Here is a 22,983-nt window from a genome sequence, read left to right on the forward strand (position 1 = left end):
TGAAAACTGCAATATTTTGTAGTATCTCCTAGTTGTCCTCCCCGTTATCAAATTAGCTTGTTGCTGTTCTAAGAATATGAGCTCTTCCTTTAGCCCAGGACCTCCTTGCCCTTCTGTTTCTGTTTATATAAACTATAGCTCAAGATTTTGTCTCTTATTCCTGACTTTAATAAATCCCAGACTACATCACCTGTGGTTGGTCCCCTTTTGGAAAAAGGCCCTCTTTGATGAGTCATTCCAAACTTTTTGCTTTCCTCCTCCTCTTTTTCTGACCTTGTTTTTGTTGGCATTAGGAGTCTGTGTATGTTACCACTGCTAACCAGTGCTAAAATGCCTCTGCTCGCTCCTATAGATCATGGTAACATTGGCTTAACACCAATTGGCATATTTAGTCTACTTTTAAGTCCCTAGTAAAGTGCTCTACATGTGCCCAGGGGTTGTAAATTAAACGCTACCCCAACTGAAGCAGTCAATTAACCATGTCTCAGGCCTGTCAATGCTAAGCTTGTGTGTGCAGGTTTACACAGCTATTACAACCTGGCATGATAAATCTCTTGCCAAGCCTAAATCTTCCTTCTTTATAAGTCAGTCCTAACTACTCTTCTTGTTATTTACAGTGCACTAGTTGCTCACCAACTCAAAGTGTACAGCTTGTGCAGAGCCTCTTACACAGTGTCGCATGGCAGCAGAGCAGGACAAGTAACATAAGTCTATCTTTTCTTATTTTTGTCCCAAGCCCCCTTCCCCTAGAGAGCAGTGTATGATTTAAGGGTTTGGGGATACTTGATCGTGGGCTGCCCTCTGGTTGGGATAAGAGGTACAGCATCGCCTCTGGGGTCAAAGCCAGGTGAGTGAGTGACAATTGCATTTTAATCTTTACACATTCATATATCTACATCTAATTGTTGGATCTTTGTCATTTTGGTCTTGTTTTGTTCATTAAATTAAGCCCTATTTTCCTACCTGGTGTGATTATTTTTTGCCGTGTTTTCAATGTTTACCTGTTTTAATTGTTTCACAAATGCTTCACCTATTGCCCCTCAAATTAAGGCTGACTGTTCTGTGCCAAGCTACCAGAGGGCGAGCACAGGCTTACCTAGGGTGTATGTGTGACTTTTCCTGACTACAATTGTAGTTCCTGCTTGAGCAGGGTGCACATCTCAGCCAATCAAAACCCAAATTTCTAACAGCCCCTATTTATTGCCAAAAAAACTCCAGTCCATACTCACATAGGCTCGACATATTGAGGGCAGAAAAGCTTTTTCTTGTCAAGAATCCAGTTCTGACCAGACTTAGACACACCCTCTACTGGGATGTCTAGCTCCAATGGGTTATGATCTGAGAAAACTCTTAGAAATATTTTGATCCCTGCTTTTCCTTCCAGACTTGCTAAGACTAATAAATAATCCAGTTGCACTATCTTCTAATAGGTTAGGAAAAGAATATGTACTCAGGGTCAGGTGATTTCACTCTATTCCAGACATCAATCAATCTATGATCCTTCATCAGCCGGTAACCACATTGTATACCAATGGTTTCCCACCAATATGCTGTGCCCACACCTTATTCCCAACCTCCATACAAAGAATAAAATTACACCAGATAAAAAGAGGCGATGGCCAGGATGATAGCTCTAGATCAAAAAAATCAATGAGGGATGTTGTCAGAGAAATATTGAATAGAGTTATTATAAAAAGGTCAAATTTAAAACTGTCATAGGGGCATACAAGACATGGAGGCAGGTGAAGGCAAGAATAAGAGTCACAAAAAACAATAAATATATGCTGAAAGGTGGTCACCCACATGTCCCTCTATATTTCACGTCAATGTCTGCAAAAAAAGGTAACTGCAGCGAACTGTTGGATTGGAAAATCTACAAGATATCATTTGGTGAATTACAAAAAAATATGGCCTAAGGCTATTTTTTCAAATATTACAGATGAGGAATTTCATAGTAAAGTGAGACACTAATCCCCTCTCTGACTGCAAAATCCCAATGATTGATGCCATCATTACGGTTGTCCTTAAATGCAATGGAACTTGTATCACAGTGGGTGGGATATTGGTCATATTTGTGACAGAGTATCCCATCCGCCAAGGTCATAATCAGGTCCCCTGCCTTTAACATCCAAATTATTGATGCTACCATCAGGGTTTTCAGAATCAGGCAAATTTATGTTACCAGTGGATACCATGCCAGATGATTCGAGGATGAGGTGACTGAGAGGCAAAAGTGGGGGTCGAGGGGCTGAGGCTGCAGAGGTCACTAGAGGCATGGGTGAGACATTACTAACAGCAGGGCTGAGGAGTAAACAGTTTAAGTCCCTATTTAATCTCTACTATACCCCTGCCAAACTATCCAGATGAGGCAAAAAACAAGATGCTAGCTGCCATTGATGTTGAGGGACCTACGCTGATGTTTTGGCCTGTGTTTTTACATGCCCGAGATTAAGTACACTGAAGGAGTTGGGGCTTTCATTAGTATGGTTCTAGGGGCTACTGATGGATATCTCACCCCACCTGATTCTGTTCTGACAGTTTAAAAGGCTTCTAGAGGTTTCTAGAAATGTATAATTTGGAGAAGAGCTTATATGAACGTAAGGGTCGAAAAGCAAGAATGTGGAGAGCCTTGAGTTGGGCCCCATTGGCAGAATGAATGCGCAGAATGGGGTATGGCCATAATTCAGGGGCACGGTTGGACTGAGGGCGCATTTTCTTGTTTGCCTTTAAGGCAGTCTAGGGGCAGCCGCATCAACAGTACAAGTTATTTATTAATAATTTAAGCAGTTATTTAATTGTTTACCAGGTATCTGTCCTTACAGTTAATCTGAAATGAACCGTGTCAAGCAATGAGATTATTGTAAGACCAAATATTGATTATGTATAGGACCCGCCTCACTGTGTCTGTAAATAGTTTTATATGAATTATAAGGAACAGTAGAAGCTCCAAAGAAAAATAAAATAAATTATAAAAAACATATAGTCATTATGGTGTGCAATGTGTGAAACAAGGGTTTATTTTAAATGTTTTGTTACTATTTCTACAACCAATACTATTTATTTATTATATCATTTGATCATTTTCCAGTAGGAAAAGTGCAGTATTACTCCACCTCAGTAAAAAAACACGTCATGTCTAATCTTGGTAGAAAATATCATGTTGTCCACTGAATTATTTTTTTCAAAATAGACGAAAGGGAAAACAAAAACATGCCTAGCACCTGAAAACTGTGCAAACCATATTCTGAAAGCTGAATTGCGTGCATCAATCGCTCTCTAGGATGGAGTTTCCAGTCTTCAGGGTGACCATATTATCAGTAATTGAATACATAAGGTACTTGTAGCCAAGGGATATCACTACAACCTGGTTTCCCTAAGCTAAATAAGTGGAATATAAAAAGCAGGCCCTAATCTGAGAGGCAATGATTCGTGCTCCTCTGCAGATGCCCTCTGACTGCTCCCAGGGGCAGGCCTTCCGAGGCCAATGACATTTCTGAACGCCAGTAATTCAACACTTACCTTTCCCTGCCAAGTAAACGCTGAGGTTGGAGCCTGTAAAACATTAATCTTGTGTCTGCCGGATGACATGTCCGAAGATTTATGTGCATGGACCTTCACTACTTGACTACGTGTAAAAGAGATATAAAATGTACTGTGCATAGGAAGGTTCAATCCACGAGAAAGTGCTAAAGCTATTTTTTCTGTTCTTTCATAACGTAAGGAAGCGGTCATCTAACGTTGATGCCGAGATAATGCCAGAGGGATGGGGAGAAGTTTAATATTTCAAGAAAGTTGTTCGTAGAATGTTTTAAAATGCTGATCACAATGAATGACTGTATTCCACGCGCGAAACGTGGGAGGAAAACACGTAACTCTATCAAACGTGACTGTGTAGTAGAAATTCTGTGTGACTATCTTTCTCCTAGAAGTCAGCACAGAAGCCATAGGTCAGAATCAGTACCAACTTTAAGAAATATATTTTCGGAGCAGGACTACGAATAAAATGAAACAAATACAAAGCAGAAACTGTGGAGACACATTTCAGAACCCTGGGCTATGAAATGTCTGGATTGGCACCAAAAAAGCAAACATTTACGTTGTATCACACACTCAGAGAGATTAGGAAAGTCGATTTTTGCTGTCATCACAATATTATTGCACCTACTTAAAGAGCAAGAAAAAAATAAAAGATAGAGGAAGCAAAACCCATCATGGAAATGTGTTACTGTTATTTGGTGATAGACAGCCTGATTCTCAAAGTGCCTACATTGATTTTAAATGAGCAAATGCCTCTATGTATGAGCTTAAACTCAATTTTTACATTCCTAAAATAGAAAAGGGCATGGCAATTTATTTGAACTCAAAAAGTAAGCTTTCAATTTCATTTTTTTTTTTTTAAATCATTCACGTTTGAAGTAAACGTAACTTTTACAAACGTACGTTACCTGCATTTTGCATCAAGTTCCAGAACTATGCTTGGAAAACTATGACAAGACTTATTTGGAACTCTATAATTTGTAAATAAAGTTAGCTCTAAACATAGGTTTAAGAATAAGGGAGTAAGGGCCAGCACATTTTCAGTTGCAAACTGTGGAAATTCAAACTCACATGGTGTCCAATAGCTTAATGGGGGTTTACAATGTAATAATCTCCTTTTACAATTCAGAAAAATCTTATTGAATTAAATAAGGAACTTTGCCAACAGCTCACCTGAAGTGGTAATTCAATGGCAAGCTGTCACCTTAAGGAATTGTGCCTAGTGGTTTCAGGAGAAGTAGGCTGTGCTAGCCCAATGTCTTTCCAAATGGTAAATAGTTTATTTTTTAATTCTTCCTTTACGGAACACAGGTTGCTTTATGCAAATTGTTCTTGCCCTATCCCACGCCCTGCGTCCAACCATGTGATGGTGGCCAACCCTAACAGACATACATCCTACCCCACTTTTTTATAATTGGTTTTCCCATTCCAAAATAATTTTTGTGCTGCCAGTGCTCTTTCTTGTAAAAAGGACAAGTTCATTTATTACTGAGGCACTACTAAATACTAGGACTTCCAGCAGATGGAAGTACCTATAGTTTCACCCTAAAACCACATTTGACCCTTATTTGGTCCAGAACCCCATAATCACAATACATTTCTCGGATGCAACCTTACTAAATCAAGGGGTGTCATTTCATATAAGGCAGACCTAGCGGCTTTGTAAAGGGGTCACCACATCAATATATATATAGCAGGCCCATTTGCTTTATCAAGGGATCTCCACATTAACACCAACCGTACCCACATTTTACAACTAATTAAATAATCCTTCTAAAATACATTCATTGTTAAAAAATATCTAGATGTTTGTTAATAAAATTGTCAATAAAGCATTTATTTTCCAGTTAATCTTCAACAGAGTGTTAAATTATTTATATATACTCTCCAGCCACATAATATAGCAATAGGCCCAACTACTAGGGGCCCAAGCTCCCTAGAGACCAAAATAATAAGACCCAGCTCTGAAAGTAAATATAATACAAGATTTCTCTTGTGCTCATGATTTCCTTGACTCAGGAAACATAGTTTAAGTTTTTTTATAAAATATTCCTGGGGGGCTATTGTTCTCACTGCAGCTCCCCACAACACTTAGATCAAAAGTTGGTTGTGTCCGCCCCCTCCTTGGTATATAAAACAAGGAAGAACCCTTTTACCCACACCAGAACGCTGGTGGACTCATAACAATAAATATAATGGTCCAGTGGATTATCCCATACGGATCGTGTTTCAGTCGTGTGTATCCATGCATCACAAAGTGAAAGAAAGGCATGATGAGTCCCTATTGCCATTCAGTCCTACAATAATGGGGTCTAGTGATATGTGTGAGTTAGTGAACAACATGGTGAATGCCCTTTTATATGGTACCTAGTGTGTCCAAATGATTCTATGGTTCTCACAATAAGTGCGTGTTAGGAGATTGGTGGGGGGGGGGGGGGGGGGGGGGGACTGTCTGCCAGCAGGGGGGTCGGGCCATTGCTTGGCCAAAGACTGTGAGTTGCAGGTGATTGCCGTAGTTAGGTATGGTAATAACATCTTACTTTATGGAGAGAAAAAAACCTAGACGTTTATTGAAAAAAACAAAGGGTAAAATTATGTTATAGTTAGTTGTGGTAATAATGCTCCCAGCCATAAAAAGAGAACACTCAATTCAGGCGCATTATCCAAATACAGTAGGAGTCCATAATGGAAAACGTCAGCAGTCTCTGAACTTTATCATCGAGGGGGTAGAACAAGAAAATAGCAAAAGTGAAAACGGAAGGGCAGAGAGCCCAGAATGCACAAGAAGCGAACAAAGTACAAGAAAAACCATGTGCGTGGATAACACAATAGCCCCGGTTCCCGCACCTCGGTCAAAAGTAAAATACTGCTCTCAGGCTAGCTCTGGAAACCACAACTTTAGTAGCCAGCCAGGGTGGGTTACTGATCCACCTGCTCCACCGCGTCCAGTGCTTGACTTGGAAACTAAAGGAAAAAAGGATAATTGGCCTCCACAAAGGCAACCTTACGATGAACTTAGGAACAAAGAGTTGCAACTCGGGAGGGAAAAAGGCCAGGTAGAACGAACATTGACTAGTTGGGCAGCTACTATTTACAATAAAGCAAAGGAAGATAATCAACCTCAAGGAAGATGGTCACAGGGAGGTGTCGGGCAAACCAAGATTCGCACTGAAAAAATTAAAGAGCCTGACGCCACAATTACATTTATTCCAGAGTACTCCTCAAGAGGAAGTCACGACATTCTAAATAGGACTAACATCCTACATTTGGTCAATTCTTTGCCAGCTCTGCAGAACGTAACAACTAAAGACCTCCTCTCAGTAAGATTTATGCAAAGGAAAGAATCGGAGAACGGGGAATCAACAGAAACAGTCTGGGCTTCACCTTGGATAGTAGAACAGATTCTAAAATGTTCTAACATGATGAAGACATGGGGAATATCTACTGCTATTCCACAAAAGGAACCATATCCAACAATATTTCTTGAAAAAGCTCCAAAGCAAAATATGTCAGGCAGGCAAGAGGCAGAAGGCAATTCTGGTTCGATACTACAGGGAGCAATTAGTTCCAAACAACAACTCCCTGAACGAATAAACCTGAGTAATATGAGGTTCTGCCTGTCTGTTAACTCCCCTAGAAACAGCAGGGGCAATCCCCCACAGTTGCAGAATGATGAAGAGCAACCATCTAGAAATTTGTAGCAACAAATGGGTAGCTCAAATATAAAAAATAGAACTAGTCCCACATTAAAAATCTTAAGCTGGAACATTGCAGGCCTAAAAAGCAAAATGGAAGATAAGGATTGGGTTGAATTTATTAAACAGCAAGACATCAGCTGCTTCAAGAAACTTGGTCTACCAACGTCATTGACCTAGACGGGTTCTCCACTTTTTACATACCTGCTATCAAACAAAAAAAAGGAAGACCATCGGGAGGTCTGACCACTTGGATCAGAACTTCACTATTGGGAAACTCAGCTGTAACCCATGCCATATTAAGCAAGGAAATCCAGACGCTTGCAGTAAAACATGAGGAGTGGTCACTTGAAATAGTAAACGTGTACCTCCCTCCCGTTAGCCGGGCCCAAGTCATGCCTGGTGTGCGGCTCCTCGAAGATCATATCTCAAATAAAAGATCTAAGGGTTGGAGGAACCCAACACTAGGTCACGCGAATAACCTTCCCCCTCAGTTTTGTAAAACCCTTCTTCTAATATGTGGCGATTTTAACACTAAACCCCATTCTATTCTTTGGGATGAACAAGTAGTAGAGGAAGATCACGCCTGGAATATTCCAACGCCCCTCATCCAACATTGCCAAGATTCCAAAAAAGGGGAACTAATCTTTGAAGTACTAATAGAAGGCGGAATTCGCACAGTAAACGGAAGAACCAACTCAGACAGAACTTTTAAATCTACCTTTCGAACTGGAAAAAGACACAGCATAATTGACTATATGGCAATAAACATCGAAGCCTGGCATTATGTTATCGATATGGAAATAAGGGACAGGATCGAGAGTGACCACGACCCATTGCTAATGGAGATAATCCATCCGGACGCAAGCCTGGGGAAGGTTGAGTTTCCACTTAACGGAAATTGCTTAGCAATAACCACGAGACCAAATAGGAAAAACATACTAAGGTCGAACGTGGACGAACCCTATTTGAGTGTACCTAGTCAAACCTGGTTCCTATCACTTAGTACATTATTAAACCTACCAGTTAATGAAGCTTTACCCCTACTGGATAATTTTAACAACTTGCTACTACAAACAACAAAGGAAAGAACTAAGCATCCCCAAACTAACCCTAATACGATGGAGGGCTGGTTCGATGAAGAGTGTTTGAAACTAAAAAAGACACTATCGCAAGCACTAAAGAATCGCCATCTGAACAACCATAATGAGCAATACTTTTATGAATGCAGGCAACAGTACAAAAAATTACTAAGAAATAAAAGGAAGACATTTCCACATAAGCTCTGGAAATCCCTCCTGCAGGCAATATCGGCAGGAAACTGCAAAAAGTTTTGGGAGATAGTCAGATGGGGATGCGAAGGCCCTTCGAAGAACCTAGAATTGAATATCAACCCACAACTCTGGGTAGAGCATTTTACCGCCTTGTACCAGGAAGAGGCCAAGACGGCATCCCGGAGTATGAATAACTCAACCAGCCTCATCCAAGGACTGGAAGGTAGTAACCAAAGATCAAACAAGGGAGTTCCACTTCAAACGACCTATGTAGCATCATCAAAAAGGTTTATTAGATCGTCAAATGGAACCCAGAATGAATTAGTCCCAAACGAACTCCTTGGCACAAATGCCATGCAAGCAACCCATTCTATCCCTCGTGCAATGGAGCTGACACCGGAATTCAGCGAGAAAGAGATTAAACAAGTTATTCTCCTTCAAAAACCGTATAAGGCTGCAGGCCCAGACGGCATACCTTCAGACGTTTATCGTAATCAGTTAACGTTATGGCTGCCTGCTCTAACACGCATATTCAACAGTATTTGGCACCACGAGGTAATTCCGACCTCTTGGAAGAAATCAATAATTGTCCCAATTCACAAAAAAGGACCTCGGGACTTGGTGTGCAACTATAGGCCTATCTCACTGCTTGACAGTGTTGGAAAAATCTTCGCCAAATTGATCCAGCTGCGTTTAGATCAATGGCTGGAGGATGGAGATTTAATATCGACACACCAAGCTGGTTTCAGGAGAGGCCAAAGCACAATAGATCAACTTTTTAAGCTGAATATGATCTGCGCGAAATACGCCACCCTAAAAGATGGTGCATTATATCTGGTCTTTGTGGATCTTCAAACAGCTTTTGACAGAGTCAATCGCCAAATATTATGGCAGTTATTGTCAGAAATGGGCATACAGGGGAAAATTCTAAGGCTGTTAATTCTACTGCACACAGGGAATACTGCCAGGGTTAGATATTCCACGAGAAATGATTATACAGCAGAAATTCCAATCCAGCGTGGCGTAAAACAAGGATGTGTTTTGGCCCCAACCTTGTTTAACTGTTATATAAATAAAGTAAGCCAAGATCTGAGGGAATTAAATCTGGATGTGCCAAAACTAGCCAATGAAAGTATACCTATCCTGCTTTTTGCTGACGACGCTGTATTACTGGCAAGAACAGAGATAGCAATGCATCGTCTACTTAGGGGTTTCGAATCATTTTGCACCTCAAGGAGCATGGTAATTAATGAGGAGAAAACAAAGTTTATGATTCTCAACCCAAAACAAACGATGCATTCGACCTTCAGGGTAAACAACAAGCCCTTGGCTCGAGTGACCACCTATGACTACCTGGGTTGCAGACTGGACGAAAAACAGACATGGAAATCACAAATCTACAAAAGTAACATCTCCTTGGCCCAGCACGCCGGAGCGGTACTTAGATTTGCTAAAGCCACAGGCAACCATTCTGTGAGTTCTGCACTGCTTGCTTATAAAACCAAAGCAAGGACGGCAGCACTTTACAGCGCAGAGATTTGGGGATTTAGAAAGACCCCATTAATACAAGTAACTGAGAATAATTTCCTACGCCGATTACTTTGTTTAGGCACTGCCGCACCAATGAATGCGTTGAGAACTGATTTACAAATGAGAAAGGTCGAGGATTACATTGCACTGGCCCCGATAAGATATTGGATCCGTATCTGGGCAAAAGAGGAACTCAAACCATACAGAGATACACTCATGGACATCATGAAGCTACAAAATTACCGAAAATTGCCTTGGTTTAAACACATCTCAACTACCCTGGTTGCCATTGGCCAAGAAGACCTCTGGCTTCATCCAGGGAAAATCAGAAAGCCCAGTTTATCTGTCATTAAAAAGGCATACTGGGACCAAAAGACTCAGAGTATGTGTGAGACACTTAGCCCTTTACTCAAGAGGTACATTTTGCTCAACCAAGAGCTTAAACCAGCAATTTTCATAGACTGCATCTATCCGGAAGAAAAAAGGGCTCTCTATTTTAAATTTCGTATGGGTACATTACCAGTGATGGCGGTGACTAACAGATGGCAAGCCGTCTCACAGTGCGGATCAGAATGCTGTCCTTGCCTTCATGGTGGCCAAGAAACACTATCCCACTTCCTTTTATTATGTCATTTTACGCTTAAACTCCGCAAATTGTACTTACGTCCGCTTTTTAGATCATACGGGATCAGGAAATGTAATGAGGCGGAAGTGCTTTGTATGCGATCAGATGAGAAACATATTGTGGCGAAGGTTTCAACTTATATATTGGAAGCGTGGAAGTTACGTTCATCAATGTACTCACAGTTGGCCTAAGTATAATTACTTGTGTTATCCTAGCTATCATTAGTATGAGACATCGCTGAAGGTTGCTGATTAAACCAGGCAAGGTCCTGGGTTATTATTATACTGCTGGCAGGTATCGCAAGAACCCAAATGATTAGTGCAAGAATAGGATACTTAAATTTAAGATCTATAATGTTTTTAGAATAAGTAAAGAGTCTTATGCCAATTATGGCTAATAATTAAGTTTTATGATATTGCAGGGCATATTGGATTCACCTAGGGCCACGTAAAATCAAAAACTCAAGTATAGTTTTTCTTTCTTACAATGTTTTACTTAATGTGATTTTATTGCGTGTGATGGATTGATATTTATTGTGTATTATTGTTATGGCCGGATAGGCTGACAACAATTAAATAAATAAAAAAAAAAAAAAAAAAAAATGGTAATAATATCTGTCTTTAAATTAAAAAAATAAAACCTTAGCAATTCACTGAAAAAAGCAAAGGTTAAAGTGATGTTATAATTAGGTAAAATGACTGTTTAAATGTAACATTTTAAACTAAAAAAACACTGAAGTTCAAAGTTATAGTTAACTGCAGTGACTGAGACACATACACTTGTCAAGCACTGCTTAAGACCTTACCTATTCACTCATGACAAGCAGACCCTGGTACAGCATCCTTTAGGTTTTTTGGACCTTGATGCGTTTTTGAACATGAGAGCTTAGCAAACATTGAATGAGGGGATGAATTCACAGTTCATTAGTACAAAGTAAATTAAAAATAAAATGGGAATTTTGAACATAACTGCTGAAACGGAAGATACCGCTCTGTATTTTACTCCCATCATGACTCTGGGTACATGGCCTTTCGAGCACTATTATCACTGAATTTAAAATGACTCCAAAGATCAAACTGCATTGAAGCATCACGTTGTATGTGGAAATCAAATGGCCGTTCCTGCCCTGCAAATGCCATCCATATTTCAAGAGACATCCATGTTCTAATCAAAAATGAATTAGCAGACAAGGAAACTTCAAGCACCATTTGTCATCTGAAACTCATGTTCATCAGCATGCCTCGTATTTGCAACTCTGAGAGAAGCTAAGTCAGTTCCAGAATTACCATAGCGTTGAGAGCTAAACAGTAATGCATTTTAAAGTGAATGCTTTGCAAATGGAATGCCAACTGAAAATAAATGATGGTACCTTTTAAAATTAAATTACCCAAGGCCTTCTTCTTTGTCCTTTCAGTAGCTGCCATTTTCATTTTGTCTTCCTGTCATGATTTGACCATTTATGCACCTGACACAAATGGTCTCGAATATAAAATAAGATAGGAAACACTGTTAATTCCGCCTTAGTGACTACTATACCTTGTAAACCTGGTAAATTCGTGCATATATTTCAAAGTAGTTTTATTATTTGTATTTACTCTTCTTTGTTAGATGGGCTCGCTACATTTGTAGTTCATATAATGCCCCTATCCCGTGTATGAACGGGAGCTTGTTGATTAAATATTCACCTATTTATTAGCAAAATGAATAATTTCTCCATATTTAATACAAAAGCACGTTAGAATACACATAGATATTGAGATGCTTCTAAATATATTCATTTTTTACCGCAATGGCCTTTGAAGGCATATGAAATAAAAGTTTCACCTTTTTTGCTGGAATGGAAGATGCTTGATTATTAAAATGACAAAGGCAATAATTAATATCCAATAACAGATATTTGCTGAATAAAATGAATTATGTCTTACAGTATGTGTGTATGGTCCAAGGTTACTTTTCTAGAGACAGTTTATGTATCAAAAATGTTGTGTTTCTTTTTTTCCATTTATGCATATACTGCAGTGCCTCTCCCCAGCCCACAGTGATCACAGTACCAGACCACCTCAAGGCATATGGCCAGATGTATTAACCTTACATGCAATGCAGTGCAGCCTTCTTTGACATGTTATGTGGAAAAGAGAGAGCTGAAATGTGCATTTCTACTAAGATATGGCACACGTCTGCTCTCTCATAGCACTGGTGCACTTCAGACAGCTCAGCACTAATGTAGGCACTCTTGCACCATGGTCCAACGGTGCCTGCTTTACAAGGAGAACTGTTACTGTGCAGGAATAAATACCTTCCTGCACAAACCTTAAAGACATTTTCCTCTTTTGTCTGTGACACCAAATGCAGCACACACAGAAAGAAGAAGTAATGAGGAGAAAAAATAATAAAGTGGAGATTTAATGCAATCGCAGGTTTACAAGCCTTTGTAAATCAGCGATTGTATGAAACTTAGGGTTGGGTTAATCGGAATGCTCATGCTCCACCCATGGAGTGCCTCCCAGAATGAAATGCAATACAACGCATGCAGTTGCCTTGTGGTACATTTCTCTACAACTTCACACAGGTTGATGACAATTGTCCCTTGTGTGGATTTGTAAATATCTACTAACATTTTGTGTCATGGTTGTGCCACAAAATGTTGAGTCTGTGTAGGAGCTGTTTGGAGATTCTGACATAAAGAGTGTTGCCATAGCAATGAGTGCTTGTGTGACAGTCCGTCTGATGTTTTGAGGAAGATGTGTAAAGTGTGGAAACAGCAGGTGTTCTCTACATTGACTGTTATATTGAGCTTGTCATTGAGGATGATCCCTCTATTTCTTGCATGGTCTGTGTGTGGGTGTTTTTCCTAGCTTTGATGGCCATCAGGTGGCGTCCCATGAGGAGGTATTGTTGCCAAAGATCTGCACTTCCATTTTGACAGAGCTGAGTTGCAGGTAATTGGTTTGTCACCAGTCTGCCACCATGGTCATGCAGTTGGTAAAGTTGGCTCTGGCAGTAGTTGTTTTGTCTAATGAGTAGTGTGGTATCATATTGAAACGTGGGGTTGAGGGACGATCTCTGTGGAACTCGGAATATCAATTTCTTTTTATCTCTGATGTGAATGGTGGCAGCCTGACCCATTGGTTTCCTACAGTGGGGAAGGAATAGATCCATTTGAGAGCAGATCCTTGTATGCCAATCTCGTGGAGTCTTCTGATGAGAGTGTTATGGGAGACAGAGTCAAAGGCTGCAGATAGGTTGAACTGGATGAGGGCCGCTGTTTGTCCTCAGTCCAGCATTATTCAAATCTCACTGTTGGCTGTGATGAGTGCTGTTCCAGTGCTGTAATTCTTTCTGAATCCTGATTGAGTGTTGTCTATATGATGGTGAAGCTTGCAGTACAGTGTGAGTTCCTTGTTGATGGCCTTCTCAATCACTTTGGGTGGATAGAGAAGCAAGTAGATGGGTGAGAATTCGCTCATTTGATTCAGGTCAGCCGTGGGTTTCATTAGGAGGGCGTTGATTTCTGCAAGTTTCCATTCATCTGGGAGAGTTGCTGATGTGATGGAGATGTTGAGAATGTGCTGATTGGTGATGTTTACAGGTTGCATGGGTCAACTGGGGCCCCTGAGAAGATAGCACTCATGATTGCTGTTGTGCCATTTCTGGTGGTGGTGGCCATCTTTGTTGGTGGTGAGTAGGTTAGCAATTAGTTCTCTAGGGTTGGGTTGATGTGCAGAGTTGCTGTAGATGTTTACAAATTTGCTATGGAAGAAGCTGGATATGTTGTGACAGAGTAGTGGGAGGCAGAGATGTTCATGACAGTGGCTGAGGGTGAGGTGAAATCCTTAACAATAGAGATCTCCTTGCAGATTTTAGAGCTTCCTTCACTGTGGTCCACTAGTGCCTTTTTCTTGCTGTCTTTTATTTGCTGGTGATAGGGTCTGAGAGCAACCTTGTAGGTAGTTCTGTTGGTGGTGACGTGGTTGGCTCTCCATTTCCTTTCTAGCTGTTTACAGTGCTGTTTGGCACCTCTGAGGACTTCTGTGTGCCAGCTTGCCTGCTTATAGATCCACTATCCTTAATGGATTTGATGGGTGCGAGGGAGTCTACGCAATTCTTGATCCAATTGTGGAACTCGTTGATGCCCTTGTCAAGGTTGTCTGTGAGGCTAGGTTGAGCTATGCTGACAGCACTAATCCAGTCTGCCGTTGTGATTGTGCCCCAGTTGTAGCTTAGAATGCTGAACTTGTTAGGCGTGTTGACTTGAGGTGTGTTGATTTGGAAGTGGATAATGGAGTGTTTGGTCCATGCGAATGTTGTGGTGGAGTTGTAGTTGATGCTGCCACCTGAAGTGAAGATGGGGTCCAGTATGTTTCATGCAGTGAGTGTTGGACCTAAGATGTACTGGGTAAGTTCAATGTTGCTCAAACTTTCGAGTAGTGCTGTGGAATAGGGGATGTTTCACTCTTCCAGGTGAAAGTTGAGGTCCCCAAGGAGAAGGTAGGGTCTGGAGTCGATGATGAGCAGAGCAACAAAGTTGGTGGTGAGGTTGGTAAAGTTGGCTTGTGGTCTGGGTGGTCAGTACGTGACGGATCCATTCAGGGTGAAGTTGTCAGAGATTTCAGCTTCAAGTGCAGGTGTTCTATGAATGGGGTGGTATTCTCTGTGGTTGTTGTGCATTTGGTGAATTCCTTGTAGATGATAGATAGTTCTCCTCCTGGCTTCTGAAAGTAGTCCTATTGAGCAATCTTGTAGCACCCTTGGCTTGTCATGGCTATTTTGGGAGCCGATCAGGGGTTGAGCCGGGTCTCTGTGGTAAGATGCATATTGGGTGCACCACTACTCAGCAGGTCCCATATTTTAGTAGTGCGTTTGCTGAGTGAGCATGTGTTTAGAAGCTTGCATGTGAGTTGGTATTGATGTGTAGGTTTGCTGTGGTGTGTAGTGTAGAGTGGGTGTGTATTCGTTGCTGGTGCTGGTGTAGCGTGCATGTTGAGGGGGAGTTGTGGAGGGAATTGTTAGTATATGCATGGGGGTGACGATGTGTGGCTGTGGCAGAATCAGGAGTGGGTGCAGATGAAAGCTCCTACTGTGGTGTGAGGTGTGGCACTGCAGCAGTTCGAGCGGAATGTACAGGTTTAGCGACCTAGGGAGTGCTGCAGAGTATTGCTGGGTGGTGATAGGGCCCATGTGCATAGTATTTCTAAAAATAACAGACACACAGACAGTTCCCGTTTGTCTGTCTTGACAACTGCATTAAAATACAGTGTTAGCAATGGAGCCCACAAAATAGTATCAGATAAAAACAAATGTGGGGGAACCCCATTAGGGCCAGGTGCTTAATTGTGACTTTTCTACTCAGTTGCTTCTTGACTACCCCAAATCAAAGTGAAGATTATAATAATCCATCATTGAAAAAGATACAACCCTTGTGCTTTGTTGGCCACAGATCCATAAATATCTCTGAAATGGGCCCCCCATTTATCAAGGGAAATGAGATTTTTAAAAGCTGATGAAATATTACTGGAATGAAAATAAAGCAATTTTTTGTTATTTTTCATTTGATTGTTTAAGAAATGATTAGTACTATATAGAGGAAATGTCATCAACAATGATGATATGTTTGCTAGAAATATGAAAAACGAATAATGAATTATCAGAAAGGGAATATTTTACAGAATTCAAAGTAACTGCATTTTTTATGAAGTTAGAGGGGTGTCTTTTATAGTACCTTATCTAATTGGAATTGTATGATTGATAGTGGGCAACTACTATACCTTATTTGCTCTACATGCTTGACACAGTAATCATGTTATGCAATGTTTTAAATTTGATATTGTTGTCATTCACCACATGTGTCAAAGAGTGAATAGTGCCCAGGGGCAATTAGAAGAGTATTAAGACTTGTAGAGGTGTGGCAAGGGGTCAACTTAGGCACAAAAGAAGTGGCACATTGTGGCAAGTTGGGTCACAGAACGTGGAGAGAATTAGGGCACCATAAGGCAGCAATTGGTAGCAGAATTACATTGTTTGTGGCACTTACGTGACAGAGGTGGGGATACACAGAGGGCCCATTTATTTAGCAGGGACATCATTTTGGGGAAACTAGGGCACATGGCTATATAATTGGTGTATCGGGTATACTGGGGTGTGCATTTGGTAAAGGTTTGTCTTGGGAAAATGTGTTACCTGCACTTGGGCTGAGGCAGAGGGAGTATTACAATACAGGTAGCTGAGGGAGATACTTAGGATACAGTGAAGTACTGCAGTTAGGACATCTGTATAAGAAGGAGTATTGCATTCATTGGAATATTCAAGAAGACAGACATTTATTTGTGCCAATATGGCCACTGGGAATGGTGATCCTGAGATAGTGAGAGCATTTGAGCCACACAAAATTTATGATTTTCTATGTGTCACAGTCCCTGCAGCAATTGGAAGCTGAGGATACTGAGGAAGAGTGGAATTCTGTGCACTGAGAGTTTCAGTAGACAGGATATCCAGGGGAAATATGGATCGAGCATCTAGATGAAAGTGGGCAATTGGTACTGGTGACACAGCATTCTGTAGTTCGTCAATGAGGAAGAAAAGTACATAGGCAGGATAATCTTAGGGGTAACTGAGAGGCAAAGAGGAGCAGCCTGTAGGTTTTGAGACTTTCATTGACATGAGGAGATGTTTAAGATCGTGGAGCTCAGGGTCTGCGGCACTTACTTCTAGGGAGCATAATCAAAATACATTTGGGAAATTCAGAGACACTGAGAGACACGAGTGGCCACAATATGAAGCAGTGCTTTTGGAACAAAATGGCTGGGAGACACACAGCAGCAGAGTGGAATTAGAGTCAGGATAAAGTGGCATCATTGCAATCAGGTGACTAAGAGAACATAAAGTAGCAGGAACATCAAGGTGAATTAAAGAGTCCAAATGGCATGGAACCTGTTGTGCGTAAAAGGTTATGTTGTTATCACTAACTACAAAAATCCTGGTGACACCATACTGAGACTCTTACAAAGACAAGAGCTATATTGACCACCTCCAACTTCTCCAAAGCTAACCAGAAGAGACTGTCTAGATATTGCTGGGATTCATAACACCTGTGAGTGTTGGTTTTTGGGTGTTTTAGATGTTTTGTGGGACGTGTCATGGCACAATCTCTGCCAGGAGGCATAAACGAATCAGGAGAGGGGCCTACTTTACTTCGCAGTAATTTACAGTTCGTCTTGAGCCACTCTGCATGAACTGTGATTAGTAAACCAAAGTCTACAGTGAAAAAGCCTATCATTGGGAACTCTTGTGAGTTCTGTTTATTTACATTCTGGGCTAATAAAAGATTCATATTATCTTGCCGTGTAAGAATTAAAAACACATTTGGGCTTATAACTCAGACCCACAAGGTGCATTTTGCTTTCACGTCTGTTGTTTGGCAAACTGCCCCATTTTACCTACCTTTAAAGACATATATATTTGCTGTGCAGATGCTCTCACTGTACATTGAGTTCACTGTGTTTTACTTCACTGGTTCGTACTGTGTTTTAGTTTCTACATCACCACCTTTATTAGTACGTCTTACCTTGTTGGCTTCATAATATCTTGAGTTTCAAATGGGCAAATTAATCTAGTGATTCAATTCAAATTCGTTAGTAACCAAGACCCTGCAATTTAAGTGCATATGAACCTATTAACAATTTTTACAACTAATGAAAGAAGACTGTTGTTTTATTCCTCATTTATATTTTTGCCATGAAATTTCTGAATGACTACATTTGTAAAGCCAGAGCAGTTCGAGCTGAAACCTCTATTAAATGGCAGAATTGTATACTCAATGAAGAACGTTTTCAGGGACACTCTGCAACAATTGTTTAGATGCAAGACCTTTACCTAGATTATGAATTAATAAATTCATTCATTCATTAATTTAGTTTTCATGGCACTTTCACAAGATCCACTCTTCAATTTTCATAGGAGAGAACCACAGAGCTGGTGCTACCATCCCCCGAAAAATAATCTCAAACAGTCCAGGAATAAAAGCGAGGTGCTGACTCCGAGCAGGGGTCCACAGATTTGCTGATACTTCTGCTTTTTCCAAGGCTCCTTTCCAGCTCTTCTATTCATCTGCTTAAGAATAGAAGTGGAGAGATCTGCAATTGGCGAGACAGCAGCAAATCCAGTAATGCTACTTCATTCCTTCAGCTCTACCAGACACTGAAGCAACTGGCCCATAGTGTCTCAACCATGCACATCTTCAGCTGTCTGGGCCCGGGCTCACCCACGTAGTCCTCCTACTTACCTTCATACACTCCACAGGCCTCCTGCTGAATAATATATTTCTTTAGAAGATTACTCAGAGAAATATGTTTCTTACATACATACATTATAAAATTTAGCTATGGTAAAGATAACATACGATCTTAATTCTGGGCCCAGGGAAAATCTATAGAGGATCGTGCCTTCAGTCTGTGTAATAGGTGCCCATCCAATGCTATAACAATAATACAGTTCAACCACTGAAAGATTTAAATGGGGAATACTGCAAGCCATGCTACCTACCAAAAAAGCAACAGTGCAGTAGCTTTTAGTACCAACAGAATTATTATGATTAGCTTGAGCCCCATATGCCACAGACCTTCCCACGTGGGGTTGCCAAAATTAGTTAGGTAAACGTCTTCCTGGATCAACCTAAACATGTACGTATGTCTTAACATGTCACACACAACCTAACATGCCAGCTCGCCTTCTCTTTAAAGGTTGGAACTCGAGATTGCTACTCGAAATCAATTTAATTGAAGCATTACATATAATGAAACTCTATTTACGAGTATTAAACCACTTCAGATGACCAAACGCAAAGAAGCTGGTTTGTAGCGGTAAAATACACTGTGCTCCACAAATCAATGAACTTAATTTAGCAATAACTGTATAACTGAAACAGATGGGCTTTTAAAAATTATTTCAAATGCATGGAATGTATGGCTCTTATATACAGTGTAAGAGAAAATACTTGCCATTCCTATAAAAAGATCGGCATTGCACCTGTGCCATTCTGGAATTAACTGCTTACAAAGAGTTCCAGCTGTTATTGCACTTTGTCCAGTCATGATTTTGAGTAGAAAGTGAAATTTTGAAGGCCTATACTACGCACAAACATGCATATAACCCCATAAAATGTTACGGGAGAGGATACTAAGAAATGATGTAAGATTCTGAAACATGGGGTACGAGTATGCAAGTGGCCATATTTATCTAAAAAAGAAGTTGGTAATAACCGATTGGTAAGCACTGAAGGTTCAAATGGCATGACTGCTGAGGGAATAGTACCAATCACTTGTAGGAGGTATGCATAGGGAATTTTAGCACTATACTCCTGTGAGCGCGTCGGTCCTTAATAAGTAAACTTACAAGGTAACGCGTATAGGTCGATGAACCTTTTGATTCGCATGGAGTATCCTAGCTATGATGTGACAAAGTTGGTGGTGAGGTTGGTAAAGTTGGCTTGTGGTCTGGGTGGTCAGTACGTGACGGATCCATTCAGGGTGAAGTTGTCAGAGATTTCAGCTTCAAGTGCAGGCGTTCTATGAATGGGGTGGTATTCTCTGTGGTTGTTGTGCATTTGGTGAATTCCTTGTAGATGATAGATAGTTCTCCTCCTGGCTTCTGAAAGTAGTCCTATTGAGCAATCTTGTAGCACCCTTGGCTTGTCATGGCTATTTTGGGAGCCGATTAGGGGTTGAGCCGGGTCTCTGTGGTAAGATGCATATTGGGTGCACCACTACTCAGCAGGTCCCATATTTTAGTAGTGCGTTTGCTGAGTGAGCATGTGTTTAGAAGCTTGCATGTGAGTTGGTATTGATGTGTAGGTTTGCTGTGGTGTGTAGTGTAGAGTGGGTGTGTATTCGTTGCTGGTGCTGGTGTAGCGTGCATGTTGAGGGGGAGTTGTGGAGGGAATTGTTAGTATATGCATGGGGGTGACGATGTGTGGCTGTGGCAGAATCAGGAGTGGGTGCAGGTGAAAGCTCCTACTGTGGTGTGAGGTGTGGCACTGCAGCAGTTCGAGCGGAATGTACAGGTTTAGCGACCTAGGGAGTGCTGCAGAGTATTGCTGGGTGGTGATAGGGCCCATGTGCATAGTATTTCTAAAAATAACAGACACACAGACAGTTCCCGTTTGTCTGTCTTGACAACTGCATTAAAATACAGTGTTAGCAATGGAGCCCACAAAATAGTATCAGATAAAAACAAATGTGGGGGAACCCCATTAGGGCCAGGTGCTTAATTGTGACTTTTCTACTCAGTTGCTTCTTGACTACCCCAAATCAAAGTGAAGATTATAATAATCCATCATTGCAAAAGATACAACCCTTGTGCTTTGTTGGCCACAGATCCATAAATATCTCTGAAATGGGCCCCCCATTTATCAAGGGAAATGAGATTTTTAAAAGCTGATGAATCATTACTGGAATGAAAATAAAGCAATTTTTTGTTATTTTTCATTTGATTGTTTAAGAAATGATTAGTACTGTATAGAGGAAATGTCATCAACAATGATGATATGTTTGCTAGAAATATGAAAAACGAATAATGAATTATCAGAAAGGGAATATTTTACAGAATTCAAAGTAACTGCATTTTTTATGAAGTTAGAGGGGTGTCTTTTATAGTACCTTATCTAATTGGAATTGTATGATTGATAGTGGGCAACTAGTATCCCTTATTTGCTCTACATGCTTGATACAGTAATCATGTTATGCAATGTTTTAAATTTGATATTGTTGTCATTCACCACATGTGTCAAAGAGTGAATAGTGCCCAGGGGCAATTAGAAGAGTATTAAGACTTGTAGAGGTGTGGCAAGGGGTCAACTTAGGCACAAAAGAAGTGGCACATTGTGGCAAGTTGGGTCACAGAACGTGGAGAGAATTAGGGCACCATAAGGCAGCAATTGGTAGCAGAATTACATTGTTTGTGGCACTTACGTGACAGAGGTGGGGATACACAGAGGGCCCATTTATTTAGCAGGGACATCATTTTGGGGAAACTAGGGCACATGGCTATATAATTGGTGTATCGGGTATACTGGGGTGTGCATTTGGTAAAGGTTTGTCTTGGGAAAATTTGTTACCTGCACTTGGGCTGAGGCAGAGGGAGTATTACAATACAGGTAGCTGAGGGAGATACTTAGGATACAGTGAAGTACTGCAGTTAGGACATCTGTATAAGAAGGAGTATTGCATTCATTGGAATATTCAAGAAGACAGACATTTATTTGTGCCAATATGGCCACTGGGAATGGTGATCCTGAGATAGTGAGAGCATTTGAGCCACACAAAATTTATAATTTTCTATGTGTCACAGTCCCTGCAGCAATTGGAAGCTGAGGATACTGAGGAAGAGTGGAATTCTGTGCACTGAGAGTTTCAGTAGACAGGATATCCAGGGGAAATATGGATCGAGCATCTAGATGAAAGTGGGCAATTGGTACTGGTGACACAGCATTCTGTAGTTCGTCAATGAGGAAGAAAAGTACATAGGCAGGATAATCTTAGGGGTAACTGAGAGGCAAAGAGGAGCAGCCTGTAGGTTTTGAGACTTTCATTGACATGAGGAGATGTTTCAGATCGTGGAGCTCAGGGTCTGCGGCTCTTACTTCTAGGGAGCATAATCAAAATACATTTGGGAAATTCAGAGACAATGAGAGACACGAGTGGCCACAATATGAAGCAGTGCTTTTGGAACAAAATGGCTGGGAGACACACAGCAGCAGAGTGGAATTAGAGTCAGGATAAAGTGGCATCATTGCAATCAGGTGACTAAGAGAACATAAAGTAGCAGGAACATCAAGGTGAATTAAAGAGTCCAAATGGCATGGAACCTGTTGTGCGTAAAAGGTTATGTTGTTATCACCAACTACAAAAATCCTGGTGACACCATACTGAGACTCTTACAAAGACAAGAGCTATATTGACCACCTCCAACTTCTCCAAAGCTAACCAGAAGAGACTGTCTAGATATTGCTGGGATTCATAACACCTGTGAGTGTTGGTTTTTGGGTGTTTTAGATGTTTTGTGGGACGTGTCATGGCACAATCTCTGCCAGGAGGCATAAACGAATCAGGAGAGGGGCCTACTTTACTTCGCAGTAATTTACAGTTCGTCTTGAGCCACTCTGCATGAACTGTGATTAGTAAACCAAAGTCTACAGTGAAAAAGCCTATCATTGGGAACTCTTGTGAGTTCTGTTTATTTACATTCTGGGCTAATAAAAGATTCATATTATCTTGCCGTGTAAGAATTAAAAACACATTTGGGCTTATAACTCAGACCCACAAGGTGCATT

The sequence above is a fragment of the Pleurodeles waltl genome, chromosome 10 (genome assembly GCF_031143425.1).
Source record: "Pleurodeles waltl isolate 20211129_DDA chromosome 10, aPleWal1.hap1.20221129, whole genome shotgun sequence".
NCBI lineage: Eukaryota > Metazoa > Chordata > Amphibia > Caudata > Salamandridae > Pleurodeles > Pleurodeles waltl.